Source organism: Perissodus microlepis, chromosome 5 (assembly GCF_051167445.1).
Source record: "Perissodus microlepis isolate ML-2025 ecotype Zambia chromosome 5, ASM5116744v1, whole genome shotgun sequence".
In the NCBI taxonomy this organism is placed as follows: Eukaryota; Metazoa; Chordata; class Actinopteri; order Cichliformes; family Cichlidae; genus Perissodus; species Perissodus microlepis.
The window spans coordinates 6,872,240-6,882,652 of NC_140465.1; positions in this window are offsets into that span (position 1 = coordinate 6,872,240).

A 10,413-nucleotide genomic window follows, 5' to 3' on the forward strand; every position below is an offset into this window, starting at 1 on the left:
TCGCCAGTGGATGTTGTTATACCTCCAACTTTAGAGAACTGGCAGAAACAACAATGGGAGCAGTATACTCTATGCTGCCAAGCCTGGAGCTTGAAAGAAAAAAAAGCATTCTCTCAGTCAAAGCTGTATATGTCTCTGGGAAGAAGTGGACACCTTCAGGTAATTTTCATCTTTCTCATAACTTTTCCCTTGTTTTCTATCTTTCCAGTTTCTTTCCTCGTGGTGCCCATTCAGAAGGTCATTGTTAAGTATGAAAACAGCGAGAATGTGCAAAGCACCAGGAGACCTTCAAAATTATACATTTTTTTTCCATGTGCACTCCCTGCTCGGGGGTCAGGGGAGCACAGCAGCATTAGACTCAATGTTATGTTCATAGAGGAGCTGCTTGATGATTCCCAGCCTTCTGACCTCTTTTTAAGAATTTTATAACACTAATTTGCATATATTTATACCAACATATGGCTTCTTGGAGAATCCCTAATTTAGTGCATCAGTCCCAGTCGACCCCAGTTTTTAGAAGAATCCTCAATTGGAGTAATTTAAAACATTTATTTTCCCGTAGTGTAACCTTCAGTTATTGTTTGGACTTGCCTATAGTGCACACAGATATTATATGCTAGTGACGTGTGTACTGTGTGACATGCAGCATTTCTCCTTACTAGCAGCAGCGCCTGCAGATTCATCAGAACATGGTCCAACATTCTGAATTGATGAACATTATGTCTGTCACACAAAAGCTAATATAGAATAGTGACAGTTCAAATGAAAAAGTGTGAAGGCTCACTGGTTCAAAGTTTACATATGAAAAAGCCCATATTAATTGCCATTTTGGGGCCTGGCATGGCTGCAGTAGTCACTATTAGGTGGTGAAAGCAGAAAGCCTGATAGAAGAGATATTTCCTTGGTTATCTCTTTTTTTTAGAAAGTTGTTTTTTTTGTTATTACTAATAGCGTGCTTTAAAATTACATGCCGGAACTCAATTTGGAGCATTGGAGGGATGATTGAGAAGAGTTATTCATTAAAAGACACAAGGCAACAGCGGAGTTAGTTTTTGCAGTGAGTGGAGCATTAACCAGTACTTTCTGCTCCCCCTACATTTTTCTATAAATACTTTTACAAAATGCCGAAATGAAAACTGTAGAGCATACCAAAGCCCCAGTCTGTCTCTGTAGTGTGCAGCATACTGTAACAGCATGCTGTCAGCTTTTGTGTTTTAGTTCGTTCTTATTTTCACAAATTAAAAGAAGACACTGAAATCTATACAAAAATGCAGCTAGTAATGTTACTTAACTAACAATGTCAATTTTGTGTAATAAATAAAGATAAAAATATTGTGTCAGGTGATGCTGTTTGGGATTCTGAAGGTCTATATTTTTAGGATAACTCCTGTTAGTTACCCACTTCTGTCAAATACCTGCATCATCACACTGCAACAGAAACTTCAAAGTGAACTATAAAAGCGAGAATGAACTGTGGCAGTTTAGGCAATGCACAGTAGCAATAGGTTCATATATGTTGGACTGGTCTGAATCTTGTGCAGTTACTGCCCTGGCATTCATTCAATAAAATAAACTAAACTAAACTAAATAAAAAACAGATCAAATTCAACTCTGGTCATGTCCCAACTCCTATCTGGATCAGTTTGGATCTCTTTGTAGTTATTTTTTCCAACAAAGTCTGTTTTCCTTATTTCAAATGGCCTATCCCCCAAAAGCTTTATTGAAACATTTAAAAAAAATACAAAATCCCAGATATTTGTTATGACATGTTTGCTTTTACTAATAAAACTTTATATTCATTAAAGACTTTGAAAAGGTCCCTGTTTGTTTTGTTTTTTAAAATATTATTAAGCATGTGAATCTCATTAAAAATAATTTGTCTAGTAATGACAAATAATTAAATTCTCTGTGAAACAGTCATGTTTCTACATAAATGATTACATTTTTACTGACCAATTACTGAAACAAACAAAATAAAAAACTGTAGCAATAAAAAACTTTTTTTAAGTATTGATTTTTTTTTTAACCCTGTATTTGATGATGACAGAATGGCTCTACTTGAACAATAATAAATATTTTCTTTCTTTTAATATTTTAAGATAAATATCATGGTCCATGATGACATATATTCATATTCCTCAGTCCAAAATGAAGGCTCTGCTCTTTATTTACCTGTTGCCATGGCGAATCAGAGTATCAGCGCTCCACTGATGATGGCCGTCTTTCTCTACTCGTGCACATGCCTAACTCAGGCTGACCATACTCGGAGCTGACTGAACTATCCTAACCAAAAACTGAATGTTTCCTGGCAAAGGCGCAGGCGTACAGCATTAACTGACAACCTGCCTAATCAGTGAGCAGAGGCCAAAACTCCCTTGGAGACAGTGGGAGGGATGTCAGGAACTGAAAAGGCATAATAAAAAATAACTGCACACTGTAGTTTTTGCATCACACCATCAGGATTTAAATGACATTTCACAAGGTATTAAAAAGATTTCAAATGTAACTTGGTAATTGCTTTAATCACACTCCAAACAGTACAGTTATGCAATGTGCTTTCAACTGAATGTGAAAATGTGATATTCTCACTGAGTCACATTTTATGTATATTTCTATTGTCCAATGAATTAAATCTTTTTTAGAAACTTCATGGTTGTACATTTTCTGTAAAAAAAAAGAGAGACACCTAACAATGTCAAGAGCACATATATAACAGAAGTGCAAACCATATAACCAGGAATAAGCAAAACATTTCTATACATTTCTAAAATGATAAATTCTAGAATAAAATACTATTTCTTAATATTTCCTGACACTATTTCTTTCTTAGGTTCAAAAGTACAGCACATCGGGGTGTTAGGGTTGGGAAATAACTGGAGGTTTTAAAAGAAAGACAAGGTTATTTTCAAGTAGTCAGTAACTTCAGACTTTTAAAACGAGAAAAGACACTAATTATATTGTAAGTAATTTTAAGTAGTGAGTAACCTCAGGCTATTTTAGAAGAATGCACAATGTTTCCCCATCTCACTTTGTAATTATAGTGATTTTAGGGGCAAAGGCTGTATCACCTCCCATTTCATGTTATAATTACACATTATTTTGGTGTGCGTGGCAGAATATCCACTGTTCAACTGCACTCTTATATAAAAAAGACAAATGCTGTTCTCCTTTTCCTCCTTTGTAAGGTGACATTACAGAGCACAAGGCAATATGGTTTTACAGTAATGGAAGCAAGATGGTTTGTTTTCAGTTACCTTTAATTAAAAGAAAAAAACTTTAAACAGACATGGCTGTGTGGATTTCTTGACAAATAACTGCTTTAACAAAATATCTTCGCTAATTAGCGTTATAACAAAAAAGAACAGCAGGAGCATGAAATAATCCCTTAATCCATCAAGAAATGAAAATAAATTTGGACTACGGCTTCATTTATTTGACAAGTTGTTTTTGTTTGGGGTTTTTTTGTTTGTTTTATCTTGAACACTCACAACAACAGCAATGTTTTTGAAGGTTGAGTATGTGAACGGTGTTGTGGAGATGGCGTCAGACAGGGATGTGAGTTTGAAGCTTGAAATTGAAGGGCTGATGATGACTGTTGTCAGTGAGTTTGTCCCACAGGTTGTTGTCAGTTAGAAGAGAAAGATTTGGATGAAGTGGTAAAAAGATTCCCGAGAGGGGAGAGCGTGATGATTGGAGTAGACTTCAATGGACTGTAGGGGGAGGGAAGGGAGGTGAGGTTGTTAGGTATGGACTTAAAGAGAGAATAAGGTATATGTTTGTGGATTTAAGGAAAAAATTTATGGAAATCAATATATGGAAATGGCTGTGGTTAACACCTACATAAGCAAGAGAGAGGAACATAGGGGGATGTATAAGAGAAAGGTGCGTGCAGGTGTAGAAGGTGCAGACTGAAAGAGATACAAGACTGCAAGGTTGTAGCTAGGGAGCATCGTATGGTAGTCTGCAGGAAGGAAATGAAGGCAGAGGCGAGAATTAAAGGTGGAAGTTGAAGAAGGAAGAATGCTGCGCAGAGTTCAGGAAGGAGTTGAAACAGGATCTAGGTGAGAAGATGACTGGGAAAGTACAGCTAAAGTGGCAGGGAAACTGCCAAGAAGGTCTTGGTGTATCCTCTGGACTGAGGAAAGAGGACAAGGAGACTTGATTGTGGAATGAGGAAGCATTCAAAGGAAGAGGTCGGCAAAGAAAATGGGGACTAGTCGGGGAGATGAAGTATAAAGACGGGTACCAGGAAACTGGGTGTACTGCAAAGAGAAAGATGGCAAAGGAAAAGGCTTTGGTCACAAAGAATAGCCACTTGTTTCTGTGCTACCAAAGTTCCCCGGCTTTCATTCAAAATGTGTTTATCTTCAGTACCTGCACATTAAACTACTTAAACATTATAAATGTCTTCAAGCTCACACTGAGGCCTGTGGAGCACTATCGGCCACTGAGACAGTTCACACATTTATGTGTATTTGTATATGAATATTTCATACTTTAAGGCTGCCTGTTTATTTAAGGGAGATGAACAAAATATATTGGAATTGTACATAATAATATCACAGATGATAAATTCAATAGATTTTAAGTAGATGCTTGTGCATTCTTAGTCTTATATGTTGAATTGAACTATGTGATCTGTTCAAAGCCTCCCAGTCAGTGCTGTTCTCCAGTCTGACTGTACATGATGTTATTAGCACAAACACTTTAAAAGTGATCATTTAGGACTTCAGCAATAATACAGACAGCAATGTAGTTAGCAAAAAAACAACAACAAAAAAACGTTTAATTGGGAATTAACTTACAAACATCTGTCTCCTATTTTTTGTCACACAGGAAAAAAGCATCAATATCTGATGAGAAGACTTATTTATTTCTTTTTTGTTTGTTTGTTTTTCAACAGTAGAAGAATATCTAACAAGTTGATTTGTTCACGTTGTCACATCTTAATTTTTAAGTGAAATGTGCATTTTGAGTTTATACACTATGTATATAAGGCTTCCATTTCCTTTTGCAGTATTTTTGTGTGGTGGGGGTGCTGGAAAAGCTTGAAAAGGGACCTTGAAAGACCTTGAAGTGAATGATTGTGCGAGACACGTTAGTGAAGCTTTGTGTATCTCTAGCTCTGTGAATTTTCCCTGTGATTTCTGCATTAGCGTAACCCACCTTTTCCTGTGCACAGTTTCCCCGGACCCATGACCGACCTGATGTTTGAACCTTTGTGAAGAGAGTAGCGAGAGTGAATGTGATTCCCTTCCCGGACTTTCATTTATGACCCTGGACCCCCGCTATTCCCCCACTGTATATATCTGCACCTGGTGACTTTGTAAATAAACGTTGTTCCTTGCATTGCACTCCTTGCACTCTGCTCTGCGCCTGAGTCCTACTACAGTCCGTGACAATGCCTGAGGAACGAGAAGAAGTTTACTGGTATCAACTTTCAACAACAAGGGTGATGTGTAGAGCTATGGTGACTACATGGGGATAAAGTTTATGAAGCACACACAGAAGAGAGGTGATGAGCAGTGAGTAGCAGTATGGTACTGCAGATGCTTGCTTTGAGATTGCTGATGGAAATATACAGAAAAGCTCAACTTCACTGTGCCTTCATGGATCCTTAGAAAGCCAAGAGAGGAACTTTGGTACTGCATGGTGAAGTCAGGAGTGTCTGAAAAGTATGTGAGGGTGGTGCAGGACAGCGAGACAGTGGTGAGGTGTGCAGTAGGAGAGACAGATGGGTTGAAGGAGAGGGTGGGATTACATCAGGGATCGATCCGAGGTCCTTCTTGTTTGCACTAGTGACAGGCTGGCAGATGAGGTCAGGCAAGAGTCTCCATGGACTGTGATGTTTACAGACGACATTGTGATGTGTAGCAAGAGTGGGGGGCAGGCAGAAGAGAGTGGGGGGGCTTTGGAGAGAACAAGCAACACAAAATACATGTGTGTGAATGAGAGAGTACCTGGGATTAACAATTCAATGCAACAGACAATGCACAAGAGAAGAAAGAGCAGACTGGGTGGAGTGGGTGGAGACAAGTGCCATGGGTGATTTGTGGGAGAAGGATAGCAGCAAGAGTGAAAAAAAAAAGACAGATGGCCAAGCTGGAAGTGGCAGAGCTGAAGATACAAAAACTTTCATTGGGAGTGACCAGAAATGACAGGATTAAACATGAGGTTGAACAGTTTGCAGACCAAGTTAGAGAGGTAAGACACCGATGGTTTGGACATGTGTAGAGGAGGGATAATGGATATACTTGACAGAGGATGTTGAATACAGAGCTGCCAGTCAGGAGGAAAAGAAGAAGACCACAGAGAAGATACACGGATGTGGTGATGGAGGACATGCAGACTTTTGGTGGAGGAAGATGCTGGGAATAGGGTGAGTTGGAGGCACTATGGCGACTGAAGAAGAAGAAGATTAATCTATGATTAATTGATATGGCTGTAGTTAGCAGAAATCTTCTAACAATTGTGTTGCTAAATACATTATGAGAAATATATTGTTTTGTTTTTTTAATTTAGTTTCACATGCAGTCTTCTGTTCCCGCTCTTCAGTCATCACATTTGTTTCTCATCAGAGTCGTCACCCATCTAAATTTCAGCACCAGCTCCAACATCCGGTCTGGACTGGATTGTCATCAGTAGTAAAGCAGTAATCAAATTCCTTCTTGGCACCTGTATTTTCCCGTGTTTTTTCTATGCTAACTCCTGAGAGAACTCCTGTTTGTTAGTCACTCCTGTAGGGCTGAAGAAAACACTTCCTGCAAGACTCTCTTACCTGATTCCTTAAGCTGGATGAAAACCACTGGTCAGAAACCCACCTGTCTGTCCACTCGCCAATGGTACCAACTCTCCGGGGGTACCTGACCGTTGGCTCCTCCTGCTGTTCATCTCATTCTCAACAAGTAACAACACTTGCTCTTCAAACAATCAGTTTCTGGCATGGACTAATCCTCGACTCTTCCCTTCCAGAGTCGTACTCCTGAGCTACCTGACCAGTTTTCCCAATCCATTGTCATTCTCAATGCCATACAAATAAAACCTTTGAGGTATGTTAAGGTTGCACTCTTGCTTTAGAGTCTGCAAACTGGCTTTGCCTTTTACCTTCAAGAGTTTGTAGTTTCCCACATGTTCAGACAACATGCATGATCAACCTAATATTGTTGTACTTTTAAATTTATAATATTTGAATTTGCTAGAAGAAGAAGAAGAAGAAGAAGAAGAATGATTTTCTACTTATCTGTATTTTTTAAACCAACTCCCAATTTTGACCCATTCTAACCACAAGCTCATCGCAGTCAACATTCTTTATCAAGTAAAAAGCACTGCTTATACAGCACAGCAACACTGCAAACTTTGATGCTTGGCTCTTTGTTTTAAATAACTCTCTATATTTAATCTTGCAGAAAGATGCAATAATAACTGTATTTGGAAACTCGCATCAATTTTTAAAGAAATTACTGCAAAAGCAGAAAATTGAAGGGAGAATAATCTTCCTCTTCCTTCCTTATTCCTGCTTTCATCTTCATCTAAACAGGAAAAATTAGACTTGGTTCCATCAATTTTTGATAGTATTTTTTTTTCTTGTAAACCAAAATATGAATGCCATTGAACAGTGTATATTTTACCATGTGCACCAAAATAATTTGTAATAACAATGTGTGCACGAGGCTTAGGCTACTCAAACACAGAGCACACTCTTAAAATTACTGTGCACTTACAACATTACATGGAGCAGAAGTTATTTTCTCTAAACTACCCAAAATTTACTCATCAACCAAAATTACTGAGAGTAGAATTTTTTTGTTCTTATTATTCAAACTTGCATCTGTTTCTCCCTTGTTCTACTGAATGTCGGGGTAGATAGTTTTAGGTACTGAAAATTTTGGCCTAGATTTAGAAAATTTCATGATAAATGTTGTGAAATTGCACTTTAATTTTCAGCCTATATCATGAAGTGCCACCAAAAATTTCTTTTGACTTCTTTCAAGAGATGGTTGGAGATGCGAAGCTTCAAAGGGTGTCCAGCCATGGTTGGTCTACAGGCAATCGAGCAGGACTTGTGCTCTCTGAAACAGATGCATGTGCATGCAGAATACAGAATGGTGTCATCACTCATTTTGCCACCTCACTTACTTGTAGATGAAGGTGGATGGAGTGTATGTGATAGCCTCATATCTCTGCAGACCTTGATCTGTCATTTTCCCAAACACAAACCCCCACTACGGTACACCTCTCCTCAACCAATCAGACCCCAAATGACCTTAATTAATGGAATCTCCCCACCTCTGTCTTTTCCATTAGTCTCCCCGAAGCCCCTGGATTTTTCCTATGACCATAAACATTAAAAATTCATATCTCCATCATTTTAATATTTAAGTCAATCAAATGGTTTGCATCAGATAAAACTAACAGCAATTACCCATGCAGGGACAGGAAAATGTATTTAGTGTGAGTGACAGTTGATAAAACATGAAGCTGAATGTCTGCAGGTTTTTACCTATTTTTATTTATTTATTTTAAGCAACTGCATCTTCAAGGCATCCTTCACTTAAAAGTGAATCACTGGCACAGCTTATAAAGTAAATGAGATATCCATTCCACAGCTGCTGATGAAAGACTTATAAAATCTATTGGTTAAAGTGGCTTATACGATTAAACTTTATCGATATTTCACAATGATGAGCCTTGCATTTTTAATTTCACTGACTGTTTTCAGCCCTGTTGCATTAAAAGCCTGAATCGCTGCTGTAATGCTTCATTTTCAGTCAGTGTCTCAGTGTAAGCAGAAATCAGTGGCAGACTGCTAATTTGTGTGCACTTGTACTCTGACACCGACAACAACATAATTCGTACTGTCTGAGAAGCCTGTGAAGAACTTCAGTTTGAAATTAGTGCATTGGTTAAAAAAAACATGAGCAGTAACCCTGGCAAGATGAAGCTCTATTGTTTGTAATTTGCAACACAAGTGACCTCGTGGCCACTAAACCATCACGACCATTGTGAAGCTCTGATTTCACAGATGAAAACCGAGAGACTAATTAGCTGATATTAAAGAAGTGTTTGCTGGTCAGACACCTAAGTTCAAAAGATACACACTTCCAAATTTTAACTAGTAAGACTAGAGTTGAAGCTAACAGAAGCAAGTGATCTGATTTTACTTAAGCTGTCCCTCATGCCGAGTACTTGGAGAGGCAACCAAGCGGTCAAAGCCTCCACTCAAGGACAAGGACACTGTGGACTGAGTGCAGCAAGGGAGGGGCCACCATAGCAGCCTGGAACAAGGTTTCTTGCTCTGGAAATACTGACTATAGGAGGAGGAGATATGTAAGCAAATGGAGGTATCCAAGTGTGCAAAGGCCATCACCATCTGACTCCCTATGACGTCCTGTTGGCAGATCCCAGCTCAGCAGCACTAAAACACATTCTGGTTGGTGGAAAAACAGCCTCACTTAAGGCTTGGTGTTGGAGTATATTACAGCCTAGCGCGAAATTGAAAAGTAGAATGTAAATACCTTCTCTCCTAATCCATAATTTAAAGATGGTGGCAGATCTAAGCAGTTTCCAGTTATAATCTCATTAACCAACCTCACACAAACCTATGTAACCCATGTATGTACTCAGCAGCCACTTATTTAGGTGCAGCTGTCACAAGTACCGCTTGTGAGCACAAATATCTAATCTGCTAGTCACTTTCATTCCACATGATGGTTTATTTCAGAAACTGCTGATCTACTGGAATTTCTCCACACGATCATCTTTAGAGTTTACAGAGAATCGTTCAACAACAAGAAGATATCCAGTGAGCTGCAGTTGCATGGGTGGAAATGCTTTGTTGATGCAAGAGGGGAGAAAAGGTCAGACTGCTTTGAGCTAATAGAAATGCAGCAGTAACTCATATAACTACTTGTTACAACCAAGATGCCAAGGTACCTTGAAGCACATGAGCTACAGTAGCAGAAGAACATACCAGGTGCCAGTCCTGTCAGCTAAGAACGGGAAACTCAGGCTATGATTTGCATGGCTCATCAGAACTGGACAGCAGAAGCAAGCATTGCCTGGTCTGATGAGTTTGCATGTTTTCTCCGTGTTTGTGTGTGTTCTCTCTGGGTACCCTGGCTTCTTCCCAGTGTCCAAAGACATGCAGTTAGTGGGGTTAGGTTAAGCTGAGTGCAAATGGTTGTCTGTCTCTCTGTTATAGTCCTGTGTCAGACTGAAGACTTGTCCAGGGTGTACCCTACCCAGCGGTAGCTGGGATAAGCTTCAGCCCCCTACGACCCTGATAAGGAAGAGGAAGAGAATGGATCAATGGATCCCTCCTGTTGTATATTCAGTTCAATTCAGTTTTATTTATACACCCCAAAATCACAACAACAGTGACCTCAAGGCACTTTATATTGTGAGGTAGACCCT